This window comes from Oncorhynchus mykiss, chromosome 20 (assembly GCF_057628025.1).
Source record: "Oncorhynchus mykiss isolate SJ-2025 chromosome 20, ASM5762802v1, whole genome shotgun sequence".
Classification (NCBI taxonomy): Eukaryota; Metazoa; Chordata; class Actinopteri; order Salmoniformes; family Salmonidae; genus Oncorhynchus; species Oncorhynchus mykiss.
The window spans coordinates 29,176,128-29,199,881 of record NC_143041.1 but is presented as its reverse complement, the minus strand read 5'-3'; positions in this window follow the sequence as shown (position 1 = coordinate 29,199,881).

Below are 23,754 nucleotides of genomic sequence, written 5' to 3'. Positions count from 1 at the left end.
GGTTTTGCATGGCCCCGTGCCCCGGGTAGGTGGTTTGGTCCTTTGAGACCATTCCATTGGTCCTTAACTAGACCGTTCCATTGATCCACCAGGGGAACTGGGCCATAGATACACAAGGCGAGGCATGGCTTAATGTGACCACGCCTCCGAGTAGGGTACAGCCATAAGGTACTCCTGTTACTCCCATGTTAAATTGCCTACTTTACTTTACCCTGACAACGGCTATATTAATTAATTTAAAAAAAATAATTCTATAAACATTTTGGATATGCTTGGCCGGTGTCATGACGTTGGCCTGTTGAGGAGGTTTATGACCCCCATAAATACCTTTCCCCTTTTCTCTCTCTCTACTCTATAGAGTTCACTCTTGTAAAGCCTTTGTAACATAGAGAGTCTGGTAACATCGAAAGGTGGAAAACGGAACCCTATTTCGGTAATCCAACCAATTGAACATATGCGTTGGTACTTAATGAATATGATCTCAGATCAGTTGTTGTCTGAGACATTACTACTAATGACAGGATGACAAACTGTATCTTGGAAAGTCGACACATTCTAGTTTCAGATTCACATGGAATTGTTGTGCAATTTAAATGTTTAAATATGAAACTATTTGTGAAAAGATTAAATGAAATTTTAGCTTCTTAAATGAGAGAATGGTTTATCATAGAGAAATTCTGCTCACTCAGAGGCCCTGCTCAAGTGAACAGACTTTGGTTGTAAACTATGAAACACTCCCTTCTTTCACCACTATATTATCCCGTTGACGAAAATTCAACTTTCTGTTCCGAGAACTTGAGGATGAAGGTCCTACGTTAAAAGGGCTCAGATAATACCTAACTAAATTATCATCGTGTTCAATGTAGGGATCGACACGCCGAAAGGATGAATTTTGACTGTAACAGCATAAACATAGCACGAGCTTAACAGTATGGCAACTTGGTATGAACTGTGAACTCTTATTCACTAAAGAAGCGATACCTGCTAGCCGTTGCGTTAGCAACAGCAGGTGTAAATGTGGTTTAGGCTCCAGTTCACCACTAGACATTCTTCAGAGGACAAGAGATCCATGCTGGACAACCCAGCCGTCTATCTACGATGAATCTATCAAAGTGCAGCTCAGAGTAAATATTTATTGCATTTTCCTTTTTCAAATAGGCGGTTATTTAGAATGCATAAGATACTGTATTCATGATAGCATAGCTGCCTACGGCCCGATAGAGACACAAAATATTTCTTGTTCCTCAGTCTTCCCGCTCTTTCATTCAAAACCCAACCCCCTTTCTTTGTGTAACCAGCCGTCATATCTGTTCCGTCTGCTAGGGACGTTTTCCTTTATGACATAATTTGTAATCAATGAATGATCGATTCTGTGTAGATGTAATTCTGTGTGATTATTTAGGTATTTAGTAAATAATTAAACCAAATGTTGTATTGCTGATTAAACTTGTTAGCCAGGGTTCGTGAAGATAACCAAGAATTTACAACTTTCAGATGAGACTGAATAAAGTGACGATTAAATATTGACTGCTACTGATGTAAAAGATTACTAGGTCTTTAAGAGTTTATTCGGAAGATAACACCTCTATAAACATTATTTTGTGGTGCCCTGACTTTCTAGTTAATGACATTTACCTGATTAGCTTAAAAAGGTAATATTAATTACAGAGAAATGCTTTTATACAATAGCATATCACTTAATCCGGCATAGCCAAAGACACAACATTGGTCGTTTTTAACATACCTCCATGTCGTCTTAATAATCAAACTATATCATACTGTGTTTTGTGTGGTTAGAAATGTGTGAGTGAGTAAGGAATATGGCCCCACGTGTGTCTGCGAGCATGAGTTTTGACAAAGCGGATACAGGATATACATTTTTTATTTAATTTAAAATATATAGTTTATGTTTTGTCCTATCATTTTTATAGGTCTACTGCAAGTAGCCTACGCAGCCATGACAGAAAGGTGAACGCGTTCAGAGACCCACTAAAACAGCACCGCCCCCTCAAGAGTCTGAGCCTGCCTAGCAGGGTAGGTCCAAAAGCCAAAGCCCCTGGATGGGTGGGCATACTTTACAATGATTTTCTCAAAGCTGTTAATGAGAACTTTGAAGTCCTAGCTGCTGGAAATTCTGGTGGAGTACCCCCACCCAGGTAGTGGCAGTGCTGGCAACACTGACTGCAGTAAGGTCAGTTATTAACATGTTTTAACCACTATAAAAATTGTAGACTATCAGATACTCAGCCAGGTGGTCTGATTTCACTATTAGTGAAACAAGACCCATGTGGTTAAAAGGTATTGTTGGATATTATTCATCCTAATCAGACAGGTTTTTTTACATGGATGATATTTTGGAGATAATATAAGACTGGAAACAATAGAAACAATAGAACACGGGAAATCTGGGAAACCAGGCCTGGTATCCATAGCTGACTTTGAGGAACCTTTTGTTAAAGTATGACTGGAATTTATATATACATTTTGGAGAATCTATTATACAATGGGTTAAAGTTATGTATAGTAACCCCAGGTGTAAAATACTAAATCATGGCTACTTCTCAGAAAGTATTGAATTGTCAAGAGGACTAAAACAAGGCTGTCCACTATTGGCATATCTATTTATTATGGCCATCGAAATGTTAGCTTTTAAAATCAGATCCAACAGTAATATCAAGGGGCTAGATATCCAGCGATTAAAAACACAGGTGTCATTGCTAGCGGATAATTTGTTTTCTTTTAAATCTGCAATTTGAATCCCTGCACAGCCTCATATAAGTTTTATCATTTTTGTAGCCTCTCTGGATTAAAACTGAATTTAATCAATTTTAGAATAAGGCTGTAACGGAACAAAATGTGGAAAAAGGGAAGAGGTCTGAAAACGTTCCGAATGCACTGTACATTACTGTGTTGTTTACCAATATGAAGGAAAAAGGAAACCGCACACTTGGTGTAGTTTACCAATAAAATGGTCCGACAGTGAAGTGGACATACTCAGTATTCATATCCCGAAATAAAGAAATGATCTCACTACAATACATTTTAATAAGAAAGTTAGCCAACTTAGATAAAATCTTGCTACCACAGAAAGGACAACATCTGTCTATTTGTGGAAAAATTACCTGTGACCAAAAGCCTGTGACCAAAAACAATCTACATGTGGGCAGTACCAAAATGGAGGAGGCAAGTGGAAAGGGGAGAAGGTAAGGAAGGATCTTATCTGTCGGACCTGCATTACGACCAAAATTGGCGAAGGAAAATTGTGATAAATTAAAAGGTATACCAGTTCCACTTAAGGATCAAACATTTTGCTAAACAGTTGGAAGGAGATTTTTTATGTACTGATTCCATGCCACAGAACGGATACACAAAATGACGCCTGATTCAAAACTTTAAAGTTTTTCAATTTCAATTATTATACAAAATTCTTGAAACCAATAGAATGTCATATATGTCGGGTATCCAACCATCCCAGGTCTGCAGATTTTGCTGTGGGGAGACAGAATCATTAGATCACTTGTCTTGGTACTGCCCATATGTAGTTTGGTTTTGGTCACAGGTTTAGAAATGGCTGAAAATGTTCAACATTTCCTTGGAGCTTTCTGGGGGGATTTGAAAAGTCATATTTAATCGATCAATAATATAATAATACTCTTAGCAAAAATGTTTATCTTTAATTTACAATCTGAAACTTTGAGAATAGAAAGATTCAGAACTTTTGTGAAACATCACAGCACAGTGGAAAAAATAAATGGCAGCTAGAAATCAAAATTGGATGGTCTTCAGAGATAGATGGGAGGGGTTGAGGATAGCTGGGACTAAAAACAAACAAAAGATAACTAATGTAAAATATACTGTGTCCGTTAAAATGTAAATAGTATGTATCAACTGGAATTAGAAGCCTAAGTATTGTTGTCCATTAGTTTACTCCAACTAATGTAGGGTAGTGTTAGACGAAAATAATAAAGAAGGACAATATATAAAACTACATACAGTACCAGTCAAACGTTTGGACCCACCTACGCATTCAAGAGTTTTTCTTCATTTTTTACTATTGTCTACATTGTAGAATAACAGTGAAGACATCAAAACTATGAAATAACACATATGGAATCATGTAGTAACCAAAAAAAGTTTTAAACAAATCAAGATATGAACTATTTCAGATTCTTCAAAGTAGCCACTCTTTGCATTGATGACAGCTTTACACGCTCTTGGAATACAGAAGATAGCCCTATTTGGTAAAAGATCCAGTCCATATTATGGCAAGAACAGTTCAAATAAGCAAAGAGAAACGACAGTCCATCATTGCTTTAAGACATGAAGGTCAGTCAATCCAGAAAATGTCAAGAACTTTGAAAGTTTCTTCAAGTGCAGTTGCAAAAACCATCAAGTGTTACCTCTGCTGCAGAGGAGAAGTTAATTTGTGATAACTGCATCTCAGATTGCAGCCCAAATAAATGCTTCACAGAGTTCAAGTAACAGAGACATCTCAGCATCAACTGTTCAGACGAGACTGCATGAATCAGGCCTTCATGGTCAAATTGCTGCAAAGAAACCACTACTAAATGACACCAATGATGAGAAGAGACTTGCATGGGCCAAGAAACACAAGCAATAGACATTAGACCGGTGGAAATCTATCCTTTGATGTGAAATTTGAGATTTTTGATTCTTGGTCTATGTGAGACGCAGACTAGGTGAACAGATGATCTCTGCATGTGTGGTTCCCACAAGCATGGAGGAGGAAGTGTGATGGTTTGGGGGTACTTTCACCAGCACCTCCAGGATGTGTAAGGGCTGTTTGACCAAGAAGGAGAGTGATGGTGCTGCATCAGATGACCTGTTCTCTACAATCACCCAACATTAACACAATTGAGATGGTTTGGGATGATTTTGACCGCAGAGTGAAGGAAAGGCAGACAATAATTGCTCAGCATATGTGGGAACTCCTTCAAGGCTGTTGGAAAAGCATTGTGAAGCTAGTTGAGAGAATGCCAAGAGTGTTCAAAGCTGTCATCAAGGCGAAAGGTGGCTACTTTGAGAATCTCAAATATACAATATATTTTGAAATGTTAAACACTTTTTTGGCTAATAGATGATTCCATGTGTGTTATTTCATACTTTTAATGTCTTCACTATTATTATCTAATGTAGAAAATAGGAAGTAGGTGTGTCCAAACTTTTTACTGGTTCTGTACATATTTCTAATGACATATATACAGTATTTACAAAAATATATATATTTATGGGGGATTGGAAATTCTGCAGACAATTACATTAATAGAAGCCACAACCTATCTGCAATATTAAAGCTGATCACCCCCCCCCCCCCCAAAAAAAACAATTGTTGTAATACAGCATACCGAAAAACAATTTCATTCTAAACTTAAAAATGTTAGTGTAACGGCTCTCATTTGTATAAGGAAGAGTGGCCCAGGCGCAGAGTGGTACATCGTCTTTCTATTGATGACACCAAAATGAAATAACAAAGACAAAAAAAACGAAAGCACACACTTCTGTAAGGCTAAGAAGCTAAAAAGAAAACAAGATCCCACAAAACTCAAAAGGAAAATGACAACTTATATATGATCCCCAATCAGAGACAACGATAGACAGCTGCCTCTGATTGGGAACCACATTCGGCCAAAAACAAGAAAATTAAAAACAGACTTTCCCACCCGAGTCACAGCCTGACCTAAGCAAACATAGACAATAATACGGATCTCTAAGGTCAGGGCGCCAGTTGGGATGAACAGATCGACTGTCGCATGAAATGTGCATCAAAATTATCAGTCAAAGAGCCAATTCCAATGGACTTTCTTCAACTTGCTAACTAACCCTGCTTTATAGATGCCGAAAAGCTGTTGCATACCGTTTTGTTTTGTACCACCAAGGACCAGGTTTTACGAATATCATGGTTTCAGGCTATTACGTCGTGATGATGATGGAAGGCTGTGTTCTCTGGTTACTCTATATATTTATGTGTGTTCGAAGCACTTCATCACTGGTAAGTCTCTAACACGTTTATATCTAACTAGCTATGTGTATTGCATAAATCTTGCTAGTTAGTTTGTAGTAAGGACTAGTGAGCTGTATTTGTCCAAATAACAGCTATTGTATTCTTCTGCATTTGGCTATTTATGCAAACCTGGAGATTCCACTAAGCAGGTGTAGATATCGCCATAGGCTACTTTGGGCCATTTAGTAGGGTTGTCTTCCCAGGACATATAGGCAAGCTAACAAGAATCAACTTTTCTAAATACCTAGACCATTCAAGGGCAGGCAAAGACTGGTAGTTGGGGCCTCCCGAGTAGCACAGGGGTCTAAGACACTGCATCACTGCGCAAACTGCGTTGCTACAGATGCTTGTTCGATACCTGTCTGTGTTGCAGCTGGCCACAACCGGGAGACCCATGAGGCGACGCACAATTGGCCCAGCATTGTCCAGGTTAGGGGAGGCTTTGGCCGGCCGTGATGTCCTTCTCCCATTGCGCTGTAGCGACTCCTGTGGTGGGCTGGGCGCATGCACGCTGACGAGGTCGCCAGGTGTACGTTGTTTCCTCCGACACATTGGTGCGGCTGGCATCCGACTTAAGTGTGCATTGTGTCAAGAAGCAGTGTAGTTTGGCGGTGTTGTGTTTGAGGACGCACGGCTCTCGACCTTCATGTTTCCAGAGGCCATACGGAAGTTGCAGCGATGGGACAAGACTGTAACTACCAAATGGATATGACAAAAAAAATTTGTGTATGTTCTTTCTTTTAAATCCCCATTTTGGGTAACACTCGCCATAGTGTGTTGGCCCGTTATAATAAGTTCTAATCAATAGCCTAGAATTTGGTTTTGTGTATCTTTTATAATCATTTTAGCTTTCTAGTAAATAAATACTCAACTAAGATTGGTGTGGTACGAACTCATTGGTGAGACCCGGGTCCGTGCAGATTCCCTAATTATGCGACGTTCAGAACTAGACTGTAGAGGTAACTGATTAATTAGCGTCTCTTGTAAAATCAATATTCTGATATTCTTTGAGTTAATTTGGGAAATAGAAACTCAATAAAACTAATTTTCCCATGGTGCCCCAGGTTAATGAGTTAATAATTGCTTTATTCAGTTAATCATGCAATTAGAAACCTTTAATCATTCGATGAGCAACAGTCGTCACACTAATACAACGTCACGACATATATGTATGGTAGTTACGCGACATATCTAAGACTAGTGAATTAGATTGAGATTCACTTATCTCACTAGCCAGCCAGCGTCAGTTAACTGGCGAAAAAGCTAGGAGTGAACAAACAGTGTAGTAAGTACAACATGACAGCTTTACAAGCTTTACCGTCAGTGTTAGCAGGTCTGGTAGCAAATTAGAGTGGGAAAATAAAAGGTTTAGGGGTTAGGGTTAGGGGTTAGAGTTAGGTAACATGTTAGCTAAGTGGTTAATGGGTTAAGGTTAAAGGGTTTGGGTTAGCTAACAAGTAGTTGCAAAGTAGTAAAAAGTAATAAGTAGTTACAATGTTGCCAATTAGCTAAAATTGTCCATGATGAGATTCAAACATGCAACCTATGGGTTGCATTATACGCCCACCCATCCTCCCCAAACCAGCCTCACTCCTATCCTACAAATGAAGAGTCAAATAATGCGTTATAATGACTAGCGTTGCCAATAAGGCAAAGCTCTGTTGCACCATGTTACCTCACCAATAGCTTTTACAGAATGAGGAAAACAGGCAGCCTAAAGGGAAGTGCCCTAACCTGGCATAAACCAAATATGGAGAGGTGCGAACCCTTGCCAAAAGCCGAGAACTTGCCGGCATGAGCACACACCCAGGAGCTAATGCTATTTATCAGTGGTGGTGACTAGAACAGGTTGACTTTCAAACAAAAACGCTAACATAACCAAATCATATGATTAGCCTACCAGACTCTGGCGTTGGTGCATTTGTTTTACAAAGCACGTTTTTGAAGGCACTTGAAAAATAACAGTGCGATTAGAAAACAATGTTGTGGCAAACAATTAATGAATTTGTAAGGTGAGGACCAAGATGCAGCGTGGTAAGTGTTCATCATTATCTTTATAAACTGAACACTAAATACAACAAGGAACAAAAGAAACAACCGAAACAGCTCCGTCAGGTGCAAAACACACTAAACAGAAAATAACTACCCACTAAACCCATGTGGGCAACAGCTACCTAAGTATGGTTCTCAATCAGAGGCAACAACAGACAGCTGTCCCTGATTGAGAACCACACCCGGCCAAAAACAAAGAAATTCAAAAACATAGAAAAAAGAACATAGAACGCCCACCGTAGTCACACCCTAGCCTAACCAAAATATAGAATAAAAAGCCTCTATGGCCAGGGCGTGACAGAATTCACACATTTTAAATGGACTAAAATGTCAAGCTTTTACCAAAGAACAGAGTTAGCCAAAACATTTCTTAATAAGTGACCTGGTTACTTGACCCATGTGTTCATATGATAATAGCAAGGTAGCAAGCAATATTTAGCAAACAATTACCTCGACCAGTCATGTGGGGAAAAATGTAGAAAAATTGCAGCCAGTTTAACAATGGTAAATAACGTTTAACAACATTTAACAATGGCAAAAAAAATAAAGGGTTAAATTACTACACACCTTAGTAGGTGTAGGGTTAGTGTTCCCACATATCTCCGTGTTACAGGGCTTGTTCATGGAAGACGGACTGAAGACATACAGTGCCTTGCGAAAGTATTCGGCCCCCTTGAACTTTGCGACCTTTTGCCACATTTCAGGCTTCAAACATAAAGATATACAACTGTATTTTTTTGTGAAGAATCAACAACAAGTGGGACACAATCATGAAGTGGAACGACATTTATTGGATATTTCAAACTTTTTTAACAAATCAAAAACTGAAAAATTGGGCGTGCAAAATTATTCAGCCCCTTTACTTTCAGTGCAGCAAACTCTCTCCAGAAGTTCAGTGAGGATCTCTGAATGATCCAATGTTGACCTAAATGACTAATGATGATAAATACAATCCACCTGTGTGTAATCAAGTCTCCGTATAAATGCACCTGCACTGTGATAGTCTCAGAGGTCCGTTAAAAGCGCAGAGAGCATCATGAAGAACAAGGAACACACCAAGCAGGTCCGAGATACTGTTGTGAAGAAGTTTAAAGCCGGATTTGGATACAAAAAGATTTCCCAAGCTTTAAACATCCCAAGGAGCACTGTGCAAGCGATAATATTGAAATGGAAGGAGTATCAGACCACTGCAAATCTACCAAGACCTGGCCGTCCCTCTAAACTTTCAGCTCATACAAGGAGAAGACTGATCAGAGATGCAGCCAAGAGGCCCATGATCACTCTGGATGAACTGCAGAGATCTACAGCTGAGGTGGGAGACTCTGTCCATAGGACAACAATCAGTCGTATATTGCACAAATCTGGCCTTTATGGAAGAGTGGCAAGAAGAAAGCCATTTCTTAAAGATATCCATAAAAAGTGTCGTTTAAAGTTTGCCACAAGCCACCTGGGAGACACACCAAACATGTGGAAGAAGGTGCTCTGGTCAGATGAAACCAAAATTTAACTTTTTGGCAACAATGCAAAACGTTATGTTTGGCGTTAAAGCAACACAGCTGAACACACCATCCCCACTGTCAAACATGGTGGTGGCAGCATCATGGTTTGGGCCTGCTTTTCTTCAGCAGGGACAGGGAAGATGGTTAAAATTGATGGGAAGATGGATGGAGCCAAATACAGGACCATTCTGGAAGAAAACCTGATGGAGTCTGCAAAAGACCTGAGACTGGGACGGAGATTTGTCTTCCAACAAGACAATGATCCAAAACATAAAGCAAAATCTACAATGGAATGGTTCAAAAATAAACATATCCAGGTGTTAGAATGGCCAAGTCAAAGTCCAGACCTGAATCCAATCGAGAATCTGTGGAAAGAACTGAAAACTGCTGTTCACAAATGCTCTCCATCCAACCTCACTGAGCTCGAGCTGTTTTGCAAGGAGGAATGGGGAAAAATTTCAGTCTCTCGATGTGCAAAACTGATAGAGACATACCCCAAGCGACTTACAGCTGTAATCGCAGCAAAAGGTGGTGCTACAAAGTATTAACTTAAGGGGGCTGAATAATTTTGCACGCTCAATTTTTCAGTTTTTGATTTGTTAAAAAAGTTTGAAATATCCAATAAATGTCGTTCCACTTCATGATTGTGTCCCACTTGTTGTTGATTCTTCACAAAAAAATACAGTTTTATATATTTATGTTTGAAGCCTGAAATGTGGCAAAAGGTCGCAAAGTTCAAGGGGGCCGAATACTTTCACAAGGCACTGTATATGGCCACCTGTGCTGATTAGCTATCTAGCATTCTCCAAACACCTGTGTGTAAGCGTATGTGGGGAAGAAGTGTAGTTTGTCAACTGAGGCACACACAGCATTTGGATACAGTAAGTGTGTCTTTTGTATTTGAAAGATTCTTTCTATCTGATATGAAAGATAAGGGGCATATCAGTGTATGTTTAGAACACCGTTTCACAGGAACATCTTCATATGGGGGTGAGTGGAGTCTTTTTTATGTAGGAAGAGGAAGGAGAACAGAGGGAGGAAAGTGCTACATATAGAGACTAGAGGACGGAACTGAGTTGATGCATCATAAGCTTTGCCAGAAGATGCCGGCCACAAGCGTAACGGTATGGTCGTTATGTATCTTCTGGCAAATCACAGGGTGTGACAATCAAGTCATTCTCTCTCTTTCCCTCTCTCGCACTCTCAATTGAAGGCCTAATTGGCACGGAAAGTATTACCACATACAAAGCAAACAAATATAAACATTTTAAATCAATAATGACAGAAAAAAATAACCTTTCTCTCCCCCCTCCCCCTTCTCTCTCTCCCTCTCCCCCCTTCTCTCTCTCCCTCAGTCCTCAGTGAGTCTGTCATCCCGGTCCACTGTATCACTAGAAGTGGGATTGCAGTGGAGTGACATCACCCTCCTACTTGAGTATACACATCACTCAGAACCCAGCGACACAGGGGAGGCTGTAGGAATAAAAATCAGAAGAGCTTTGAAAAAAACCCACTATTTTAAGTTAAAGTTACGCTTGGCATCATAGACTTAAGGCATGCTAGCTGTCACAGACATATACTTTGCTGTAAATTTGTCAATTCTTTCCAATGCCATTAGTAGTTACAGACATTACTGCGTGTCCTGTTGAGACCACAAATCTTCATCACAAATTACTAGGGGAACCTCCCGCTGGTGAAATATGACAAAATCTGTCTTCCATCACGTTGTCATCCACGTACGATCTGTGTCCTCTGTGACATCACTTAGTTATCAACTTTATTAATCCCCCACTTGTGGCAACCTGAGTCACAATACTTTTCATTCCGTCGACCCCAAATTACCAGATGATGAACCAGGTAAACCGTTACATGAGTCAGATAAAATATGTATAATTTCACAACAGTTTCATTTTTTTTTTTTACTGGCAGGCTACTTAAACAGTCAGACAGCACTGCATGCTACCACTTACTCTTGTCAAATGTAGTTCACAAGTTAGGGCATAGGGCGCCATTTGGGAAGCAATTGAAATGCGTAATGTATTGAAGTATTGTTGTTCAGAGAATGTCTCACTACCAGTTTTCCCTCTCTCCCTGAGAGAAGTTTCTCAGTTACAACTCACTCTTAATGTGGCAATGTCTGTAGGAATGCACTCCAATCACTACCACATGGTTCTGTGCTAGGGGGCAAAGAAGCCAAGAAAAATGGTTACTCTATCGCTACTGGTTAACCTTTAATATACGTATCAGCAGCACTATCCAATGACACTACCGTTATGTTGTACTGAAGCAAAGCACAAATCACCTTTATTTGCCTAGTACATTTACAGTTATCAGGAATTTGACCTGTGATTATGGGTGTATTGTGGTGTATTTGTTTGTTGTGAACCTTAAAGGGAAGCAAGTTGGCTTTGGGGCTAGGAACCCTGGCTTGTGGTAGAAGATGATGAATTAACATCACAGCCAAAAGAAAATCCCTAATCGGTAAGAGACTTTCCACTGAGCCCTTATTTGGCCGTGTGTTCATATACTTCTGGAGCTGGAGCGCCTAACGCACGGACGCACGCGCTTACACAAACACACACCAAGGACTGCCTGCAGTGAGAGAGCTGTGGCTACCATACTGTAGTTCACACGCACGCACACATGCATATACACACAAACACACACACTGGTGGGAACGAAGGGGAATGACAAAGCACCTGGGCCACAGTGGCATAGCTCCCTATAAATTCCATAGCTTCTTTCAGTTTTATTAGTGGTTGGAAGAAATGAAAATAAATCTGGCCTAAAGCTGGAATTGAGCATCTCATTTTAGAACTGATTGAATTCTGTGCAATAAGCCCGTATGACTGATTTGAACTGTCATTTTGTGTGGAGCAGACGTATTCCCTGATTCCTATGCTGTGTTAGGAAATGTGCTTAATCCTAACACTGTCTGACTTGACAGTCTCTCTATATCCCCCTATCCCTCAGGCTACAAGCGCTCACAGTCTCGTGTCAGAATTTGACGTTCATCCATGTTTCTCAAATGTTGAATATCGAAATTGTTCCAAACGTCAAATTTCGAAGTGTTTAAGGTTACGTTTAGGCATTAACTCCATATTTCTAAGGTTAGGCTTTAACCCTGAATGGTTAAGGATAGGCTTTAACTCTGAATGGTTAAGGAAAGGATTAAGGTTTGGGATAGGCTTAAACCAAAATAGTTTATTGCTGAATTCAAACATGCAAACATGTCCCCAATCACTGCCCTGGGGCATTGGGATATTTTTTTAGACCAGAGGAAAGAGTGCCTCCTACTGGCCCTCCAACACCACTTCCAACAGCATCTGGTCTCACATCCAGGAACTGACCAGGACCAACCCTGCTTAGCATCAGAAGCAAGCCAGCAGGGTTATGGAGGGTGTTTGCCCAGGAGTGGCTGATTTCCACGTCTCCCAACGTCCTCAGACATGGATGGGTGTTGAATACTGACTTGTATCACGGGTGACCTGGCTGCCCTCAGGACCATAACATGCCTTGAAAATGCCATACTGTACTGGACAGATATGTCTCTGACAGGCAGGCATGCAGGCAGACACAAACATACACACACACACACCTATAGAAACACACTCCTTAAGCACTGTATGTGTACCAGAGGGGTTCACGGCTAGAGTCACCTCAGGTGGAACTTCAGTCAGTGCTGAACTGTAATTGGTTGGAATAGAGAACCCTGAACACCTACATCAGAAAGAGCACTGATGTACCTGGGTACCACTGGGCATCAATGCACTTGTCAGTAAGATTGTAGCTCAGATATTGTACGTGTGTTTGTGTGTGTGTGTACACTGCTTGCCATTCCTGCCAGTATGGCAAACTGTACCTTTATGTTCTAGTCTTGACTCCTACACCCTCAAATGGCACACTATTCCCTATATAGCGCCCTGTGGGCTCTGGTCAAAAAGTAGTGGAAGGGAAAAGGGTGCCATATGGGCCACAGCCGCACATCATGTTCAGTGGTGCAGGCTGGTTAGTGGCTGGACCTGAAGCTATCATAGAGCAGAAGCTATCAGACCACATAGAGATGGTAACCTGTGTTTCAGGCTGCTCTGCTGGACAGGAATGAGGATTCTCACCCTGTGTTTACTGTAACATGCACAAATAGAACATCTTACATCCATTTTAATGTGGACATGAATTGTCTATGTGTGAACGCTTTGAGTCTTGAATAATTACAATTAACAATGTGTAGTCATATTTGACATGCCTATCAATGCATACTGTACGACCCATGTCTGCGTTGGTTGGTGTGCTGCTGGTGCGTGCTGCTGCTGGCAGATTCACAGCTCAACATCTATTACCTTTTCACATTCATCTACGGTCCTGCCCCTGTCATATTTAATGGCTTGTGGAGAGAGATTTTTTTTCTACTCCAGAGGAGATAATGGCACTCTGTCAGAAAGTGGAGGGGCACGGACACATGATAGATTTAGCATGACTAAGCAGTCTACCCTACTGCTGCTACTCTGCTCTGCTGTGGGTTAGTTTAGTCTGTAGCATTTGTGTATTGTCCTGGCAACTGTGCTGTTCTGTCTCCGTGTACATTGACTCAAAGTATGAATACTTCTTCTTAAACCTTTTTGGCCTTGCATGCAGGTTGATACACATTGCACAGTGTGTTTGGTTGTGTAGTGTATATTCATTTGCGTTTATATACAGTACCAGTCAAACGTTTTTACACATCTACTGTACTCATTCCAGGGTTTTTCTTTATTTTGACTATTTTCTACATTGTTGAATAATAGTGAAGACATCAAAACTATGAAATGACATATTGAATCATGTAGTAACCAAAAAGGTGTTAAACAAATCAAAACATATTTAATATTTTAGATTCTTTAAAGTAGCTAAAGTTACTTTTAATGACAGCTTTGCACACTCTTGGCATTCTCTCAACCAGCTTCAACTGGAATGCTTTTCCAAGAGTCTTGAAGGAGTTCCCACATATGCTGAGCACTTGTTGCCTGCTTTTCCTTCACTCTGCGGTCCAACTCATCACAAACCATTTCAATTGAGTTGAGGTTGGGTGATTGTGGATGCCAGGTCATCTGATGCAGCACTCCATCCCTCTCTGTGTTGGTAAAATAGCCCTTACACAGCCTGGAGGTGTGTTGGGTCATTGTCCTGTTGAAAACAAATGATAGTCCCAAGTGCAAACCAGATGGGATGGCGCATCGCTGCAGAATGCAGTGGGTAGCCATGCTGATTAAGTGTGCTTTGAATTCTAAATAAATCACTGACAGTGTCACCAGCAAAGCACCCCCAAACCATCACACCTCCTCATCCGTGCTTCATGGTGGGAACCACACATGTGGAGATCATCTGTTCACCTACTCTGCGTCTCACAAAGACATGGCTGTTGGAACCAAAAATCACACATTTTGACTTATCAGACCAAAGGACAGATTTACACCAGTCTACTTGCTTGTGTTTCTTGGCCCAAGCAAGTCTCTACTTATTGGTGTCCTTTAGTAGTGGTTACTTTGCAGCAATTCGACCATGAATTTGGGCGGCAGGTAGCCTAGTGGTTAAAGCATTGGGCCAGTAACCGAAAGGTTGTTAGATTGAATCCCTGAGCTGACAAGATAAAAATCTGTCTTTCTGAACAACGCAGTTAACCCACTGTTCCTAGGCCTGGTAAAAAAAAGTTTTTTTGGGGGGGGCTGATGCAGTCTCCTCTGAACTGTTGAGATGTGTCTGTTACTTGAACTCTGTGAAACATTCATTCGGGCCGCAATTTCTGAGGCTGGTAAATCTAATGAACTTATCCTCTGTAGCAGAGTTAACTCTGGGTCTTCCTTTCCTGTGGAGGTCCTCATGAGAGCCAGTTTCATCATAGTGCTTGATGGTTTTTGCGACGGCACTTGAAGAATCTTTCAAAGTTCTTGAAATGTACCGAATTGACTGACCTTCATGTCTTAAAGTAATGATGGACTGTCGTTTCTCTTTGCTTATTTGAGCTGTTCTTGTCATAATATGGACTTGGTCTTTTACCAAGTAGGGCTATCTTCTCTATACCACCCCTACCTTGTCCCAACACAACTGATTGGCTCAAACGCACTAAAAAGGAAAGTAAATCCACAAACACTTTTTTGGATACTACATGATTCCATATGTGTTATTTTATAGTTTTTATGTCTTCACTATTTTTCTACAATGTATAAAATAGTACAAATTAAGAAAAACCCTTGAATGAGTAGGTGTGTCCAAACTTTTGACTGGTACTGTATACACAGACCTGTCCACCATGCGCTGTAAAATCATTCAGTCATATGTGAGGATTGAGAGAGAGAATTTGTGTCTTAGAGTCTTTATGGAAAGCCATTCAGGGAGAGGCAGGAAGAAATAAATGAGTTGAGAGATAGAAGGTAGAAAGGAGAGAGGAAAGGAGAAAGGAGAGAGATAAATAAAGAAGAAAGGAGAGAGATAAATAAATGAAAGAGATTAAAACAGTGTGTTAGGGGGCTTGGGTCTGAGATGGAGACAGGCAGGTATGTGAATCTTTCAAGCACTAATTAAAAAGTATTTACCTCCGCAAACAAACCCCAAATCAAAAATGTCCATCACAAAAGACGTGACTTTAAGAGAGAGAGAGAGAGAGTGCGCTCAAGCTCGTGCGTTTACTTGTGTGTGTGCGTGTGTCTCAGCAGAGTTAGGAGGGATGAGGGATAAAGGTGTGTGGATGTGGATGGTAGCTGTTGACATGTCATTACCTGAGCCAGGCAAGTGAGTAAAGCCTGAGTCAGGAGAAATCCCTGTCCCTTCACTGGAGTGTCATAGTGTAAGGGATACAGATAGACTGACACAATGTCAGTCCAAACTGAGTTAAAAGTGATGAGCAATAATTTATCTTGGATTCATTTGTCATGTTTTTTTTTGGGGGGGGGGGCGGTCTTCCCTTCCCTTCCCCTCACACTGGATGCAGTTATGTCCCCTTCCACACTCCATTACGGTTGTTGACTACATTCTCAATTACACGTGCTGTACTTCAAAGCTCTTTACTGAGCCCTGTCCAACAGGCCTGTGGAACAACAAATCAGTTGTGCTGGCTAACTCTTCTGTGTCACTATATGTCACTCCTCTTGGATACCTTCCATGATATCTGCTGTCCATCATTCTAATGACCAGTGGGTGGCTTATTGGTTGCAGTTGTGTGGTTCCAGCACAAGCACATCTTTTTTCACAAGCCATAAGTGGAGAGTTCACAATCTCTAACAATGCCAGTAGTAGTTTTTACTACTTTCCAATACTTGTGGATACATGAACTTGGACAAGCATTCCTTTTTTTTCTTCTTCGTTCCAATACTTGTGAATACATCAACTTGTAGTAGTTTAGTAATACGGTTGTATAGTGTAGTTTAGGCATCCAAGTGTCTAACATTGTCTAGCCTGAGAGAAATCTGACATATCCAACTCTAAACCCAAGAACAAACCCACATACACTGTACATGTCTCGGCTAGCCAGTACATTGTTGGCGAGGGGAAAAAAAGAGAGAGTGAGGGAAGAGAAAAGAGAGAGAGAGTGTGTAGTGTCTGTGTGTGTGTGAGAGAGGTGGGAAGCCCAGAGTCCTTGATCCCCCTGGGCTCTGCAGAGCCTATTTGTTTAATTTGGGCGGTAGAGGTATGTGTACGGGCAGTAGAGGCGTGTGTGTGGAAAACAGCCCCCTTCATCCCCACAAAGCCTCTCATTAAGGGCTGGCCAGGTCAGGCTGAGACTGGGCTGCCTGAGAAGAGCTGGGCTGTGGTTAGCGTTGGGTAGAGCAGTGTGCTGGGTAGAGCTGGGCTGGCTTCCACAGGCAGGTGCAGCAGCGCTCTACTTTACCTTAATTGACATCCGGAAGAAGAAAATACTCCTCCCTGAGGTTCCTTTAGCTCTTATGCTAGGGATATTCACACTCTGCTCTCTTTCTCCTATCTCGCTCTCTCTCCCGCCCCTTTCTTCTCATCCTCTAGCTCTCTCTGTGTGGAGGAAAGCTAGGTCTTCTGACAGCTCATCACCATGGCTCCTTCTGTTCTAGCCGTCACACTCCCTGTTTCTCACCCAATCTTTTCATACTGCACATCCACGACCGAGTCAATTTGAGAACTGGATATGGGATAAGTGCATTGTCTTACGTCAGATGGCTTCTTTTTTTTTTTACCCGTCTACCAATATCTACCAATGTGTTTGAAATTCATTGCTAGTCTGAGGGACCTTACAGATAATTGTATGAGTGGGGTACAGAGATGAGGTAGTCATTCAAAGATCTGCAATGTAGAGGAGGAGTTAAGATGGAGTGTCGCCTTGTTTAACGTCCAAAAGCGACAGTCGCGTCACAGGCTCTCTTTCCATTTCCCCTGAAAATGAGATGCGTCCCTTCACTACCGCCCCGCTGAGGGTGGACTTTTGGCAAGTCTCATGTTGCCTCACTTCCAAAGTCTCTTATTTAGAAATCAGGAGATCTAGGTTGAACTTTAGCCTCAGCCTAGTGCAGAGAGAGGATATGGCTTCATGAACATTCAGGCATAGGCAGTTTGTGCTTTCATTTCTCAGTAAGTTGCCTTCAAAGCAGATATACCAAATCACCATTATCATCAAAGGCTATATAACTGGTACAACAAAATCAGTCGCAAATCACCATTATCATCAAAGGCTATATAACTGGCACAACACAATCAGTCGCAAAGGCATATTGGTTTCACGTAAAAGGTTTTCCACAGGCCACAATTTATTATATGTCGAACTGGTTGGAACATGTTATGTAGAAGCAGCAGAGCGTGAAAGCCTAATTAATTTAATACATTTTCCCAATTTTTGACAGTGGAAATAAAGTAAAGAAGTAAAAGCGAAGCAGTTCCTGAATAGATTTTTTTGTTACTAGTATCAAAGATCACACATATTGGGTAGCTATATCTCCTCCATCTCTTCATTCATTTCAATAATTCATGAATTTGACTGAAAATCTTTTCGGGGAAAGAGCTTTTCAATTAAGGACGGGGTGCTGAGGAATGGTATATCCACATTGATATGTAAAGTGGCCCTAGAACAATGTCTACAATGGTACATCATCTCCATTTCAACTTGAAACAGACGCTTCACATGGTCTGAGTGTGCATTTTCACAGACATCAAGGACACAGCCAGACAGAGAGAGCGAGAGGGGGGTGGGAGAATGAAAGCGCGAGAGAGAGCGAGAAAGGCATGGAAATGGACAGATGAAAAGATAAAGAGATGTGCTTGGAGCGGAGGGATGGATAGACGAGAGAGAGAGAGAGAGAAAAAAGGAGAAGTAGTTAGATGTAGAGTAGAGCGTTATGTGATGTTGAGAGGCTTGCCTTGAGTGTGGGCAGTGGTAGGCAGTAGGCAGCATTGATGGGGGATGGATGTAGTTAGTAGCTAGTAGAGCTATAGTTACAGCTGGCTCACCCATGGTTACGTCCCAAATGTCACCGTAGTACACTATGGGCCCTGGTCAAAAGTAGTGCACTATATAGGGAATAGGGGAGCATTTAGGACACACCCTATGATTCCCTTTCCTTTTCCCTGTGGATGAAAAGCCTCTGGAGAATACAGCTGCATCTCTACGTGACGTTGCCTCCCATGTTTCCTCCCATGCTGCTCCCTGTGCCCACTAATTAAGTGCGCTCGGGTGATTAGTGAATCAAAAGTATTTTGATGAGTTGGGTTTTCCATTTTATTTAATCATGCATTCTTTTGTTCAGAGTCTGTTGCGCATATGTTTTGTGTGTGTGGTAGAAAAATAGGCAACAGTGTGTTAATAATGAATGTTTGTGCAGTTTGGTGTTAGGGTCTTTGTGTTTGTGGTAGTGCAGGTGTGTTGCGTGGGTGGGTTGATTTCCTGCTGTGTTGTGCTCTGTAAAGCCTTTGTGTTTTAAGTCTGGTATTTTCATCCAGATTTCAGTTAAAAGATTTCTCTAATTTATTTATATTTTTAATTTCAGTTGTAAACCCGTCTCTTTCATGGAAGTAGAAAGGAAATTGAATCATTAAGTATTACTGGATTCACATTCTTTTATTTCTTTCAAATTATTTTTTAAGGAGGCTTTGAGTTGGTAAAAACAATTACATATACTGCACATATATAGTCAGTGGAATAATAGCCTATATAATGAACATCATCTCCCTCCATTTTCCCTGTCTGATTTAAATAACGTTTTTTCAACATCGATTAAGCTGCACATTTTCATGGAATTAGTATGAATGTGCCAAGAAATAGCTTTTCTTTGAATCTGAAAATAATGTCCTTCAGGGAATTGTGTGTGTGTGTGTGTGTGGGGGGGGGGGGGGTTCGTTCGTGTGTGTGTTCCCTTAAGACTGACTTCTGAAGGTCATTGCAGACTTTTACCAGAACTCTAATTAGTTTTATTTAACAAAAAAACTACTGCCCAGTTTACCTCTCATGTAATTTGGAAAAAATCTGTAAAACTCTCTCTTTATTGTTTGTAATTTGCTGTGGGCTGTAGGCACACATAGTCGTTGTCTCAAATGGAATCCTATTCCCTATATAGTGCACTACTTTTGACCAAAAGTCCAATGGGCCCTGGTCAAAACTAGTTCACTTTAAAGGGACTAGGGTGCTATTGGGGACGCAGTCCCAGTCTTTAGAGAGAGGCCTTCATAGAAAGAAATGGAAAATAATGTTCCATATGTTAGCATGACCGCGGTAACCCTCGTAGCCATGATGCGTAAACATCTTCTGTTGATTCTATTCCTGTTTTGTAATACGGGGATGTTAGTGTTGTGAGAATTCATCTATGATATTCTTCCATTTAGTTTGGTCTTTCTATTTTATTCAATCTTTGTTATATCCTAACTGTTTTAGGATAGGAATTTAAAAGGTTTGTCCTCCTACAATGACTTCCAATATGATACAAATTATATTTTTGTGTAGATATGTGGAAAATGTGATAGCCTCTCTTCTATTAAGTCTGTTTGTTACACATTGTGGATGTTAAACTAGATGACATATTGATGTAACTATGTACTTACAGACTGACACAATAACCAAGTGTTAACAAATAATTAAATGGACAATATGCTGTCAAGAATGTATGTTATGAACTAAAACCATTGTGAACTATCAGACACATCTGTTATACCCTCACAGAGCTGTGTCCTTGCTCAGTGAGGACTTGCCACTTACCTTTAACCCGTATATATTCTCACCGTAATTTAATGTAGCTTTGTTTACCCTTAGAAAGCACAGTAGTTCAGCCTGAATCGACTGATTGCAGGGAGGAAGGCAGTGTATTGTGAACATCTATTGTATCCAAGTGTGTGTGAGTGGGTGTTGGTCAGCGATGCCTTGCCAACTACCTCTGACCCTTCTATATTCTCTCTGTAATTGAATGTAGCTTTGTTTGCATGTCAGCAATCAAGTTGTCAAGACATAACTTTCAAAATGCAGAAATACAACAGGAATGATGCCAAACGCAGCATCCTATGATGCAAAAAATGCATCATACTGTACCAGCTGTTTTTCTGCATTTTGAAAGTCATATATCTTAAACTTGATTGCTGACATGAAAAACATTTTGGGACCATATCAACAATGGACTAAAGAAACAAATACCAAAAGATTGTTTTTGGATGGAATTTTCCTTTCAATCTGATATAAAATGAAGACAGCAGTGTATTGTGAACATGTATTGTGTCAGGGTGTATGTGGGCTCCTGTGTCATAGACAAGGTCGTTGAGGATTCATTGAGCATTTAGAGTGAAGGAGGCAATGTCACACTGCGAGAATTTCAAGAAAACACACACACACACACACACACACACACACACACACACACACCCTTGTGTGAGTTAGGTTGAAGCTGAGGTGCGGAGATAGAAGTATTTCATATTGCAGACTGATAACTCTTTCACTCATCCCCACTAGAATTGTTTAGCGAGATAATGATACGCACTCAACAGGGAGAGAGGGTTAAAAATAGGTCATTATTTCATTATTTCTGAATTAATTAAATAATATCATATCAAGAAATGGCCCTGCATAAATCCTTTCTTAAACATCCTGATAGAGATGAAAAACTGCCACTGAACACACATTCTGCGTCCCCTTTCTCTGTGGGACCTGGTCAAATGTAGTGCACTAAAGCGGCAACAGGGTGCCATTTGGGATGCAAACAGTGATCTTTGAGTATGTTATGTAAGTCTATGTTTCTCATGACATTGATGTAGGTGCCTTGTTTTGTCTGTATGACAGTTCATTGAGAGGGATGCTCTCTTGGATGAAATGGAGGCCAAGCTTGACCTTGTTTCCCACAATATTCCCTTCATAATCACCATTTATAGATAATATACGGCCTGAGAGACACAGAGGGGTTTTAAAAGGAGCTTTATCCCCTCTTTGTGTTTTTTATATTCAAGAGAATTGATATGCATGCCAAGGATCAGTAGATATACCTACTAAGCAGAACTATAATTTTCTTCTCCTGTTATGTGTTATATGGGTATTGTATCACCTCACTTTCCCCTCTGAAAAAGCACAACTGTGAACTTAGCAGCAGAGTGGTGTACAAAATGAACAATGCCTTTGAGAGCTCTATTGAGTTGAATGTCTTACGTGTCCACAACTTTCTACACAGTTGCACTCTATAGGCTAGCCACTGTTTTTAAATCCCTATCTACCTCATTGTTTATCTAGGGAGGATCCCACCACATTATCCAATGCTCTGCAATGTGTGGGGATGGAGAACTCACAGATCACAATAGAGCAGGGGTATTCAAATCTTACTCGACGAGGTCCAGAGTACTGCTGGTATTCTTTTCTACCTGATAATTACCTGCACCACCTGGTGTCCTGGGTCTAAATCAGTCACTGATTAGAGAATGGGAAAAAAGCATTAGAACTGGCTTTGAGGTCCAGATTTGAATTTGAGGACAATAGAGCACCTGAGAAGGGAACAGTAGAGTTCTGCTAAAAGCCTGAAGGGAGAGGGAAAGAGAGAGAAAATGCCTTGTCCTTTTACCTTGAGATAGAGCACTTGTTTGGGGAAATTGATGCGGCTGCTCTGTCCCTTTTCTCTCTCCTTCTCTCCCTCCCTCAATCTCCTCTATCCTTCTACCCCCCCCCCCCCCCTCTCTTCTACTTCTCTCTTTCCCTCAACAAGGCTGTAATCAGGACTGGGTGATGTACTGTTCCAAGCCCCCAAGCCATACAATTTAAGCTGCTCTTTGCAGCCCGGCAGTCCTGCCTGCTCGCCACAATAAAATTATAGTTATTTGAAGCGCTGGGGGGAAAGTAAAACAGGAAAGAGGAAGTTAAGTACTTCACAGTGAACTTATGCCAAAGGCCGACCAGGCAATCTGGATGAAACTGCTTCCTTTCGTCTCTTTCTCTCTCTCTCCATTTCTCTTAATGTCTTTTCAGTTCACTTGAATGCAATTCAGAGCAATTAAGACTGTGGCTATTGGAAGGATTATCAATACGCCCACTGTGGGCAATTATGACTGGCAAGGCAGAATGTTGTGGACATAATGATCTTGCTATGTTATTCCTGTTGTCAAATGGTTCCATCACTAAACAGCTTGTTTACCTGTTCGTCAGGTGTTGCTTTTTTAAATACTTGAGCAGGTCATTTGGTGCAGTGAGGTGGTATTTGTGTGGAGGAGTCAACAATATGTTGGGTTTGGCAGTGATTGACAAGAATAAGAGCAGGGCTAATTTAATTCCATCAGGCTGCTGAACAGTGGGACATAGGATAGCTGCAGGCCCAATACACGGTTGGACAGTAGGTCGCAGAGGCTTTGAATATGTGAAAATGTAAATGTGTATACTAACTTTGCAGTTTTCTGTACTGCATGTAGTATTCACTGAGTGTACAAAATATTAAGAGCACCTGCTCTTTCCATGACATAGACTGCATCCAGGTGAATCCAGGTGAAAGCTATGATCCCTTACAGATGTCAGTTGTTAAATCCACTTCAATCAGTGTAAATGAAGGGGAGGAGACAGGTTAAAGAAGGATTTTTAAGCCTTGAGACATTTGTGTTTGTATGCCATTGAAGTTTGAATGTGCAAGACAAGATATTTAATGGGGTATGTTTGTTATACCCAGTGTATTGTGTTGTGCTTGTGTATTTGTATGCTGATTTCACAAAACAAATGTCCATGTAAATAAATGGGCGATAAAG